This window comes from Spinacia oleracea, chromosome 5, assembly GCF_020520425.1.
Source record: "Spinacia oleracea cultivar Varoflay chromosome 5, BTI_SOV_V1, whole genome shotgun sequence".
NCBI lineage: Eukaryota > Viridiplantae > Streptophyta > Magnoliopsida > Caryophyllales > Amaranthaceae > Spinacia > Spinacia oleracea.
Window position 1 is genome coordinate 98,387,373 of NC_079491.1, and position 11,773 is coordinate 98,399,145.

Sequence of the window (11,773 nt, forward strand, 5' to 3'; positions counted from 1 at the left end):
AAAAATCAAAGGATTGGTTTTCCGTTTTTCCAAAAAAGAGCGATGTGCTGGATTTTCCTTCGTTTTACGTCCTATAAAAACAAGGGGGTTTTCTCGTTTAGCTAACCTTGAAAATGAGAATCTTAAAAACGTTTTACCTCGTGATTGGGCTTGGCCAGGCCTAGTTACACTTTATAGCTTTGATTTCGAAAAAATCTTTAGATACTTCCAATGACAAAGTAAGGGAGTTTCTATACTATCAGTTAACAAATTCCAATGACGCGTGAGGAATGTGTTAACACTTCAAGTGATGACCCTTAAGTCAAATGTTATCACTCGGGGGCTCGTGAGACCCTCGCAAAACAGGTCACATACGCCATGGCTTGTAGGACGCACTCCGTCTAGTACTTTGACCATCGTTTCATCTCGAGACTCAGTCAAAGTGGGGGCTAACTGTAGACACCTACTTTTGTCCCCATTCTCGAAAGGAAAGGTTCGATGATGAGAACATAAATCTCCACTTGACAACGCATCTCCTATAAAATAACGAATCTCAATCACCCTTTCATTTTCAGCCAAAGCTAGTATTTATAGAAACCTGCTAAGAATAGTAACTGCCGTAAAAGGTAGTTATTAAAAGTGGCAAAATCATAAAAGATAGAAACCTGTCAGAATTAGGTGTTGCACTCCAACATATATAAGTCCTAAAAGAGATAGAATTTGCATTCCTGGCATAATTCGAAAATAACAGTTACGTATTAATTAAATTTCTAACGAACCTAGAGTTCATAACGGGCCCAGACGCATTCCGTCATAAGTTAATACGCACTAAAAGACTCGGATAAATCTCAAAAGCTCCGTATTCGAAGAGTCCAAATCTGACAAAGAACTCGGCCCAGATCCCATTTTCAACGCCTGGATCTAAGCGCCGAAATCTTCGGCGCCCAGCCCTTGGCGCTAAAAGTGCCTGGGGCCGTTTTATCTTCGGATTTTATTTGGATTCGTATCTTAAAATCTATCTTTCCACACACTCTTTTCCTATAAATACAGCCTAAAATCGACGTGAAAATAACACACACAATTCCATAACCTGAGTATTGACTCTAGCCTTAAGCCTAAGCCTCACGCTGCGAAATTGATCCGGCGTTCTGTCGCAATCGACCCAAAAGTCGAACAGAACGCATCCTTCCCCTTGTAGCTTGATGAATCCAGCCTAAATACTGGAACATTGCTTGGAAACCCGAGATTCGTTAAATAAAAGGAGAAATAGCAAAGCCAAGTGGTTAGTTTTCTGAGAAACACAACGCACCTCTCAAAGGTGCGTTGTAATGTGTCCCTCATATGATTTAATCGCTTTCATCACCCTTTTATAAAATTGTCAAACTATTAATTTGATTGATCTATCACGCGTAATAAGATAATACTTTGGACAATTGAATTATCATGCTAGGTACCTTAAATCAATCTAAATAAGATAATCACGATCGATTTAGTATTATGTGTTGCATATTGCTAAAATCAATTCAGAATAGTTTAATAGTTTAACGCATGTCCCTTCAATTATTTATGCTGAGCTAGTAATGATAACCTGCCTCTGGAGTATTATCGATGAGCATTCCTCTCGGTAGTTAGAGACCCCCGAACTTTCAATCTCTGCCCTGCGGGTGTACGTTGAGCGATCCCCACACCAGGGATCACAAGGGAACCTATGGCCGTCGTGGTCGAACCTAATGGCACTCCCTTTATGTCACGATAAGCGGGTTTTGTCAGTTTTTCTCATTGTCGTTAAAAACTGAATGGCGACTCCTATATTACTAGTCGATTGGGTGTAAACTCACAGGAAATCCAATTACACTTGATCTGACAACGTCACGCCCACGAGGGACGAGGTCACGCATTAGCCTCGTGCTTTTTCGACCCCCTCACAACACTTAGTCACTATTTTTTTTTTTAAAAAAAAAGATTATTTTAAGGTTTTATTTAGATTAAAGTCGATTTTTTCTTTTCCGCTAAAAGGAAAATTTTAATTTAAAATATAAAATAAAGTAAATATTTTATTTTGATGCCAAAACGAAAGCTTTAACTTAAAATAGATTTAAATATTTGGACTTTTGATGTTTTTTGGTTCTCTTTTACGCTAAATGAAAGTTTTAATTTAAAATAGATCAAATATTTAATTTTGATGCTTTTTGTTTATCTTTCCTCTAAAAAAAAATTTTAATTTAAAATAGATTATATATTTGGACCTTTGATGCCTTCTATGGTTATTATGCAGTAAAAATTATATTTCATTTAATTGTTAATTTCAGCTTTTAAGTACAATAGAGATTATAATTTTCGTTTTAAGCAAGTTTAGAAAGTGGGCCCATTTTATTGACTGAGCCCAGTTTCTTACTTTCCGTTTAATTCATAAGGCTTGAAGGGCCTATTTCCTTTTATTCATAATCTTCCTATATCTTATTTCTCTCTCCTCATACCGCCGTTGTGGCATCTAACCCTATTTCCTTTTGTTTCTTTCTCCTTTCTCTCCCCTCATTTTGGTGATCTCCTTCTTTTCTCTCAAACTATGGCGAAACTCTCCATCTCCCCTCTCGTTTCGCCGCACTTTCCATCTCAAAAATGGAGATGATCCCTCCTTTGTCTCACCTCTTATCTAACTAACCTCATTTCCAACTACTTTGAAGAAGATCTGAGCAAAAATGGCGATAACACTCATGCATATTTCAGATATGTTCAACAAATGGTGAGTGCATAGATATATCTCTTCGTCTTTTTATTTCTTGTGAATTCTAATGATTTTTTTTGCTTTATTTCCTTCTAAATTTCCAGATCTTGTTGTTTTGATATTGATTTATCGTATTTCTGTTGTTTGTGTTTAAGATCTAATTATTTTTGAAATTTTTGGTTTGCATGTCCTGAAATTATACGGATTGGAGAGGAAGAAGCAAAGGCGGATGGCGAGGCGGGCGAGGCGCTTGGCGAGGCGAGGATGTGAGTAAGTTCAGGTACTTTCTTAGAAGGTGTGAGGCTGTATTGGTCTGAAAAAATGCATGTGTCGGTTTACTATAATTTTAAAATTTTGATCTAATTTGTTGTAGATTTGTTTGATTTTCTGGACCTTGATTTGTTTTGTGTAATTTGTATATGATGTATAGTTGAATTTTATCCCAGTTGAATTATTCTTCATGTTTTTGACTTGTGAATTTGAAATTTTTTCCTGTTTAATTAATCAATTTTGTTGAGACTTAATAAGATTGGGATTTTGTGAACATGGTGCGGCTTCTTGTTGATGTAGTTTGTGTTTTTGTGAAAATTCTTGGTGGGGTTTTATTTCGTTGTCTTAGTTATTTGTCAACTAATTTATTTGCGGTTTTGATTTGCATGTTGTGTCCCTCCATGGGTTGGAGAGAGAGGTCTAGGAGCGGTGGTGAGGCGCGCGAGGCGCTCTTCGAGTGGCGCGAGGCGCTGGCCTAAGCTCTATCCGAGGAGATTTGCGAGGCGATAGGTACTGTTTTGGGCAAATTCGACTTAGAGACGAACTTGCCTTGATGAAGGTGCTAACAATCGATCGAGCTAGATAATTGAAAATGGTGAGAGCAAGTTGTAATAGCATAAGATAATCGTAGGTTTATTGCTTGGAAATCATGTATGTAAAATAGACAAGACGAAGCCTTTTTATAGGCATTTACAACAAGAATGTAACGTTTATGGAATAATTGCCCATAACTAAATAATAATTACGTAATGAAGGCCGGCTTCATCAAGGGTTTGTAACGTCTGTTTTGATCCCAGCAGTTGGGAATACCGTTCGAATAATGCCACCTTGCGCCTTGTTGGCAGCCACGTAAGCAATGCTTGCCACGTATGCCCATGTCACTAAGAGGGTATTTTTCCCCCTAATAATTGTCCCGAAACCCATTTTGAATTTATTCCGGGAAGTTCAAAAAAGGAGAAATGGGCTTCACGGAGGGAAAAAAAAACGAAAACCGCCTCTTAACCTCCCCAACACTGACGGCGTTAGGATCATGATGACTTTTGCCTTGGAGACGCCAACCGTCCATCTGCGCCAATAAATAGGACTGCGCTTCCAACCATCCGCAATCACTTCTGCAATCTCTCTCTTCTCTTTCCCACACTAGTGGAAAAAGGGTCATTTGCATCGCACTTTTAAGCACATTTGCGTCGCACATCGTGCGTGGCAAAAGCTCTCGACGCAAATGACTAAAAGTCATTTGCGTCGCACATTTGTGCGACGCAAATGAACCTTATTTGCGTCGCACATTTAGCAAATGTGCGTTGCAAATGACTTTTCAGCACCATGCCTGAAAAGTCATTTGCAACGCACATTAGCTAAATGTGCGACGCAAATGACTTTTCAGCACCATGCCTGAAAAGTCATTTGCAACGCACATTAGCTAAATGTGCGACGCAAATGACTTTTAGGCGAAAAAAAAAAAAAATTCGTTTTTTAATATTTTAGTTACAACCCAATAAAAGGCAAAATCACCATAGATCACCCAACATGTTGATAACCTAACTACACTTTTAACATAAAAGTTTAAGTGAACCATAAACGAATGAGGCCCAAGATATCATTCAAGCAGATGAAAAAGAAAGTGGAGATGGAAACAATAGCCATGAGATGAGTAACTTGAATATGGAGCTGAGTAAAAACAACAACAATCTCTAGGAAGTTGATGACCAAGTTGCAAAGACAGAGAAACTTGGACTGCAACAGACTGCAGCCATAAAGTTAGTACAAGAAGCACTTAATGCAATCCTACAATATGATGCAGAGTCATTTCATCAACAGCCAAATCCAGTCCAAGAAATGGCTAATAGTTCTGTCAGAGAGAGAATTTCAACTCCTACAACCTCCATCGAAGAAAATTGCAGCTAAGGTGGTGAAATAGATGGAAAAGTGACTGGTAGATCAGCAGAAAAGCAACAGCAAACAGGTAAAAGATCCTACAAAAAGAACCAGATGAACATAAGAGTTCATGAAAACAAATGTCCAAGAGTTTCAGCAAGCTCAAAAAATTGTTTGTGCCTGCAAAATTCATCAAGGCGATGGAAAAACTGAAGAAAATAAACCCACGCAAACCACAATACTTATCTGCTGTACAAACTCATAATTCTAGTTTACAAACTTTTAATAAACTTCGCCCGTATTACATTGGAGTTGTAAGCTCCTACAACAGTTGAAGCAATAGAACTCACCGAAAGACACCTTAAAACATTCTTCATGATAGCCATAGTACAACCTACGCAACCTGCTCTCTGTTTCATTAGAATAAACAACTTCCCAACTGATCATCACAAACCTCAGGACACTTGGAAGTTTCATTAATAATAAAACAACCATAGCAAGCAGGCATATATACACTTCCCAACTGATCATCACAAAGACTACCAACCAGAAACAACCAAAAATAAAGGTTATCCAACATCCAAGTTAGATATGGTTACATATGAAGCACCCATAATAACCAAGGTTATCCTACGTCTTCCTGACAGTCACAATATATAAAAGGAAAGATATGCCAATACAATCAAAGGGCCCAGGAAATTCATTGTGAATGAAAAAAAGAGAGCAAGCTCTAGATAATTAGTGGATGCAAGATTCCAATTTAATTTATGCAAGAAAAATACAGAACTGTAAAAATCAAAAAAAGAAAAGAAAATGAATGCAGGACCTTGCGAAAGGCATTGTTCACGGCGAGCATCAAGCTTACACTGGTTCAATTTCTCCGGCATATTCGCCTGTTACATAAAAAAACTCCATTGTCAGACCAAAATCAAACAAATTACAATATGAAATAAAAATAAAAATTTGAACCGAGAAAAAAAAAGCCGAGAAATTAAAATTGAAGCACACTAAATTATGAATTTACAGCGTTCGTGCGACACTAAGCCACAAATCTGTCCTAACTGATGTTCTAGGCTTTTTACTATAACTTTAAGCAAGTTCGTTCTGGAGTCTGGAACGACCAGTCTATGGTCAAATTGGTCGCCATTAACTGATACTATTAAGAGGACATTGTATATCACTGCACCTTATTCCCCTTCCTCATGACACATTTCTAGTCTACTTCAGAAATTAAACCAAAAATTCTCAACTTTCCAACAAAACTCTAAAAGCGCTAACCAGATCAATAACCAACCATTATTCTCAACTATAACACTAACTAACCAATCCAAATCAATAAAAACATCTATGAAATCAACAAGAAATATACCAGGAAATTAAGGGGGGAAAGAGTAAAAAAATCTAGCAAAGAAATCACAATATATCACAACCATCAATCATTCTAAAACAAACAATGCAAATTTCGGATGAAAACTAAAATTAAGAAGAAGAAAAAAAGGAAACAAAGAGAGTTATTCAAAGTCAGTAAGTAAAGAAGAAAGATACAAACTTCTATCTGAATTCATAGAACTTCAAGCTGATTAACATTTGCAAGCCAAAATGTATAGCTTAATCAAGAACAAACAACAATAATTCAAAGTCTTACTATAGTCTCATACATTTTGGAAACATGAGAATGAAACTTACCATCGGAGTAAATCTTCTTACTCCCAAACGAGACTCAATTTAGCCAAACCACTGCAACAGAACATTCAAATGAACACAATGTCAGAACAAAAAAAATCTGCGCAAAATTAACAAAAACAAATTCATAATCCCTAGCAAAATATTACGCACACTCACCCCCTCATTGTTCTAAATTATTGGAAATTAGTGACCTAATTCACGTAATTTCTCACCAAATCCCAAACCCAAAAAAAGAAACCCTAAATCTTTCAAATTAAACAAAAAAGTAACCACAAAATTCAATGAAAGTGTACCTGATTGAGTAAATAAGGGAATCAATTGAAGAATTAGGGTGAAGAAGATGGAAATTGAGGGTAAGTAAGTGTACCTGATGGAGACAGGGATCGATTCCTATTCAGTGGGCATTCTCCAATGGAGGCGGCGGCGGCGGCGGCGGCTGTGGCCTACGGTTCCAGCGAAACTCTCTCTAAATGTAGCTGCGCCTGGTGTAGGGTGAAGAAGATCGATGGAGGATGAGGGTGAAGAAGATCGAAGATCGATGGAGGATGAGGGTGAAGTCGTGAAGGTAGCTGCGCCTGTTTGTTTTGTTCTTCTACAAATTAGGGTGCAGTACGCGTGGGTGAGGAATATAAAAACTTCCGAATTTTTTTTACCTCCTCTGCGTCGCAGAATTACTAATCTGCGACGCAGGTGACTTAAAGAGTCATTTGCGTCGCAGATTAGTAATTCTGCGACGCAAAGGAGGTAATATTTTGCGTCGCATTATTACTAATCTGCGACGCAAATGACTCTGAGAACATTTTAGAGTCATTTGCGTCGCAGATTAATAATTCTGCGACGCAAATGACTAATTTTAAAGCTTAGAACTGTCAATTGCGTCACATGTTTAAATGTGCGAGGCAAATGTGGTGATGCAAATGATTGTTTTTCCACTAGTGCCAGAAAAAACAATCGGCGCTCTTTCTCTCCCCTTTTTTCAGGTAACTGCTCAACTTCCATCTTCTTCTCTTCTTCTTTCTTTCTTCGATTCCTTCTATGTTGCAACGAATGGGGACGAAATCCACCCGTGCGAAGAACAAGAGAGTGGTGGTGGAGTGCGATCTGGTTGAGGGGCCGATTTTAAGCCCTACCCACATTCTGGACAGGAAGAATGCTCGGCCGGCCACTTGGGGGAAGCAGGATGTGGAGGCGCTCAGGGAGGAGTGTGGTTTTCCTCCGTTGGCGGTAATTCGTTTGCCGCAGCCCGACAAACGGGCCGATTGAGTATCGGATGGCTGGGTGTGCTTCTATGAGTATCCCTTCAGAATTGGGTATACTTATCCCTTCTCGCCACTGGTGTGAGGAGTTCTAAGGGCACTGGCTGTGCCGCCGGCGCAACTGATGCCGCAGGTCTGGAGGGTGATGCACTTCGTCGACCATCTGGCCGGCAAACTGGACATGGAGTTCCGGGTTGAGGACCTCGTGTATACCTACAAGGTCAAAAATTATTGGGCTGGTAGGTACTTGCTGCACGTCAAGGACGACAGGGAGGCTCTTCTTGGTGCGGACAAGTCGAACGACCGCGGGTGGATGGGTCGGTTCTTTTTTGTGGAGTTGGCTAGTTTAGGGCCCGACTCCGACTTCTTGACGGGGGAGTGGATGGCTAGAGGTATTTTGTTTGTTTTTGGTGTTTTTTGGGCTTGTTGATTTAACTTTGTCTCACTTTTTTGTTTTTGTAGGTGCATCTTTCGACACGGTTGGTGTCGGTGCCGAAGCCATAGAAAAGACTGCTGTGCTGTTGGGGGTCCCTCTAAAGGACAGAGATTTCATCGGCCTCAAGTTCGAACGCGAAGAGCCTTCTCAAGAAGAAGAAGTTTCTAAACCTGCGAACATGTCGACATCAACAGGTAAACATGGATTAGGGTTAGTTTACATTTTGTTTGGGTTCGTCTCCCTTTTCAATACGAAATACAATTTACAACTGTTATGACGAGACTGAGTCGTCAAATAAATGCTATCAACAGGTATTGGCCCGTCGACACGCTCTGGCAAGGCCCCATCTGCGGATGCATTGCTGAGGAAGAGGCTGAAGTCACTAGGAAGTGTGTCTCGAGCCAAACCCATCACTGTGTTGTCACCACCGAGGCCGCCAAAGGCTTCAACTGACACCACGGTGATGGGGGAAACCGGCTCGCTTCTGCCTGCTGAGAAAAAGCTGCCGCCTCCATCTCGGAAGAGGAAGCTTGTAGTGGAGTTCCCTGACGACTACGGGTCGGCAGATGCGCCACGGGTTCAGCTTTGGCCTGAAGTCGACCGCCTCTGGATGTCGTCAACCCGGGAGCGCCAGGAATCCTTGTCCCCAGTAGCTGCAACTGTCGAGAGCGTCTCGGATGCAAGGAGGGTATGTGTCTGCTCTTTTTTTATTTTCTTCGCCTCTTCCATCCTCATCTCGTCACTCTTAAAAACTTTTAAATGATTTGCTTTCGCACAGGCCCTGCAATCTGCTCTAGCCACACGTCATCATGTCATCATGTTAGAAGATCAAATAGTAAAACTGAAAAATGACATGAAGAAGGCAAAGCAGGAGGCTGGGCATCTTGGCGGTGTGGCCAAGGAGGTGACAGCAAGGGCTGAGGCGCTGCAGGTGAGTCAAGAGAAGGGGGCTGCTGAGGTCGCACAGTTGAACGCTGAGAAGGAGACGCTGGTTGCTGAGGTCGACGAGCTGAAGACGTCTCTCTCCAAAGTCAAGGCGAGGATTTACGAGTTGGAAAATGAAGGCCGAGATGATGGAGGAGTTCAAGGCGGGCAAACATGTGAACTGGACTCCTGACGAAGACATTGCTCAGTTCAACACTGCATTCCCCGAGGACTATATCCCCCCTGGTGCCGTTAGCGATGAAGAAGACATCGAGGAGGTTGCAACTGCAACCAGCCCCGATGTCGAGACGATGGCGGCACCAGGCGATGGCGAACAAGGGGAGAATGCAGGCCCAACAGACCATCAGGAGTAGTTCTGTCCCCCCTCCTTAAAAAATTTAAAATTTAAATGTTGTGTTTGTTAAACAATGGCTTTTTTAAACAATGTTTTGTGTGTTCGGCCTTTGGGATGGTCGAAAAGATATTTGTGGCTGTGTTTCGCCTTGAAGGCGGCAGTCTTTTGAATGTTTTTGGGCTTGTCCAAGGGGGCAAGTCATGTAAATATTTGTGGTTTGCGAATTCTGTGTTGCTTGCTTTGTTTTTGGAAAAGTGTGTTTGGTTTGGTGTTTTGTTTTGCAGGTTGGGCACATACCTCGAGTTCGACTTTGGTGACGCCTCCAGCCTGTCAAAGGGGAACCTGCAAGAAATTAATGCTGTAGAAAAATGTAGATCTGTATTCCATTATGTATGTAGTGTACATTGTAGTGTACCAGGCATTTTTGTAATGGCCTAAATTGTGTTTTGTAGTTTGTAAGATTTGTAATATGCAATGTATACAAGCATTTTTGAATAAAAGAACATTGTTTTCCTTTCACTTCGTTTTTCTAAACATGCGTGCACAATTTCGACTTTTGTTTTCCTGTATGCTGTGTTGTACACTTTGCTTCATCTGTTTTCTCCTTGTCGAATCCGTCACCATGTAGGCACCATACTGTCAACACAGCAGAGCGTGAGGATTGGCCGTTGGTGGAGCCAACGGCCCTCCGATGCTTAAGTCAGTATGGAGCAACATAAAAATGAGAGGAAATTACGACAAGGAGAAAAAAGAAAGAAAGAGTTCAAGGAGAAATACGGGACGAAGTCGAGTCGAGTCTTTATGTTCGTTATTCCTCCTAAGTGTATACTTACGATGTCGCCACGGTGTTGTCTGCAAAACAAGACGATGGCGTGAGGGTTGGTCGTTGGTGGAGCCAACGGCCTTCCGATGCCTAAGTCAGTAATGGTGATAACATACAAGGAGGAAAGGAAAAAAGATAGAGGAGAGGAACTTAACTTCTTGTTACTTATAAGTGTATATAGTTCGAGATGTTCTCGACTTCGTAATACGTCATGCCCACTCTGTCTCGGGGGTATCGACATAATGATGATGAATGCTAGAGTACCTGTTGTGTTAGAAAAACTAGAAAGCAAAAATTATTCGAGTGTTCAGAAATGGTACAGTTTTAGGTGTGTCGCATTCCAACTTCTTGGGATGGGTGTGTCGTCTTTGTCGACCAACTCGTATGCGCCATGTCCTGTTCGTCTCACGATCTGGTAGGGACCTTCCCATGTCGGGGCCAATTTGCCGTGTCGAGGATCCTTTTTGTTCGGGAAGACCTTGCGCAGAACCCAATCTCCCTGCTGAAATATCCGGACCCTCACATTCTTGTTGTAGCTGTTCGCGACGGCTTGTTGGTAGGAGGCCATCCTGACCAGTGCTGCTTTCCTAAGTTCGTCAACAGTATCGATGTCGTAAGCCAAGACTGAGTCGTTCATTCCTGGTGCCATGAAACTTCTTCTTGCTGTGGGGAGTTCGACTTCGGGAGGGATGACTGCCTCGCAACCGAAGACCAAGGAGAAAGGACTGTGGTTGTTCGTCGTCTTTGGCGTCGTCCTGTCGGCCCAAAGGATCATTAGGTAACTCGTCTGCCCATCTTCCTTTGGCATCATCGAGGTGCTTCTTGAGGTTATTTATGATGATTTTGTTACTTGACTCGGCTTGGCCATTTGCTTGAGGATATCTTGGTGTTGAGGTGTGCAAGGTGATGTTATACCTATTGCAGAATTCTTTGGTTTTGTTGCTGATGAACTGAGAATCATTGTCGCAGACGATCTCGGAAGGGATACCGAACCGACTAAGGATATTTCGTTTGATGAACGAGATGACTTCAGTATCTCGAACTCGCTTGAAAGCTTCTGCTTCGATCCATTTAGAGAAGTAATCAGTCATTGCCAACATGAAGACGCGTTGTCCTGACGCTTGTGGTAAGGGACCTACTATGTCCATCCCCCATTTCGTAAAGGGCCAAGGGGACAAGATAGGATGGAGTACTTCACAAGGTTGATGAGAGATGGACGCGAACCGCTGGCAGGAGTCGCACTTCTTAGCAAAGGTGATTGCGTCTTTGTTCATGGTGGGCCAGAAATATCCCATAGTAAGGGTTTTGTAAGCTAAGCTTCTTCCTCCGGCGTGGTTTCCACATTCTCCATCATTTATGTTGCGCAATGTCGACTCAATCTCGTCGTGATCAAGGCATCTCAGGTACGGTCCTGCAACCGACTTTCTGAACAATACTCCATGGA

General features: G+C 41.5%; 1 long non-coding RNA gene across 2 annotated transcripts; it reads right to left on the bottom strand.

Moving 5' to 3' along the window:
• Nucleotides 1–4,448: 4,448 nt before the first annotated feature.
• LOC130460881 (uncharacterized) lies at nucleotides 4,449–7,156 on the bottom strand. Of its 2 annotated transcripts, XR_008921074.1 has the most exons (4): nucleotides 6,536–7,156; nucleotides 5,676–5,742; nucleotides 5,200–5,259; nucleotides 4,449–4,947 (listed from the first exon to the last, which is right to left on the bottom strand). It is a non-coding gene; the product is annotated as an uncharacterized lncRNA (long non-coding RNA). The 2 variants fall into 2 exon arrangements; XR_008921073.1 differs by lacking the exon at nucleotides 5,200–5,259 and having other exon boundaries at nucleotides 4,464–4,947; nucleotides 6,536–7,146.
• Nucleotides 7,157–11,773: the final 4,617 nt, after the last annotated feature.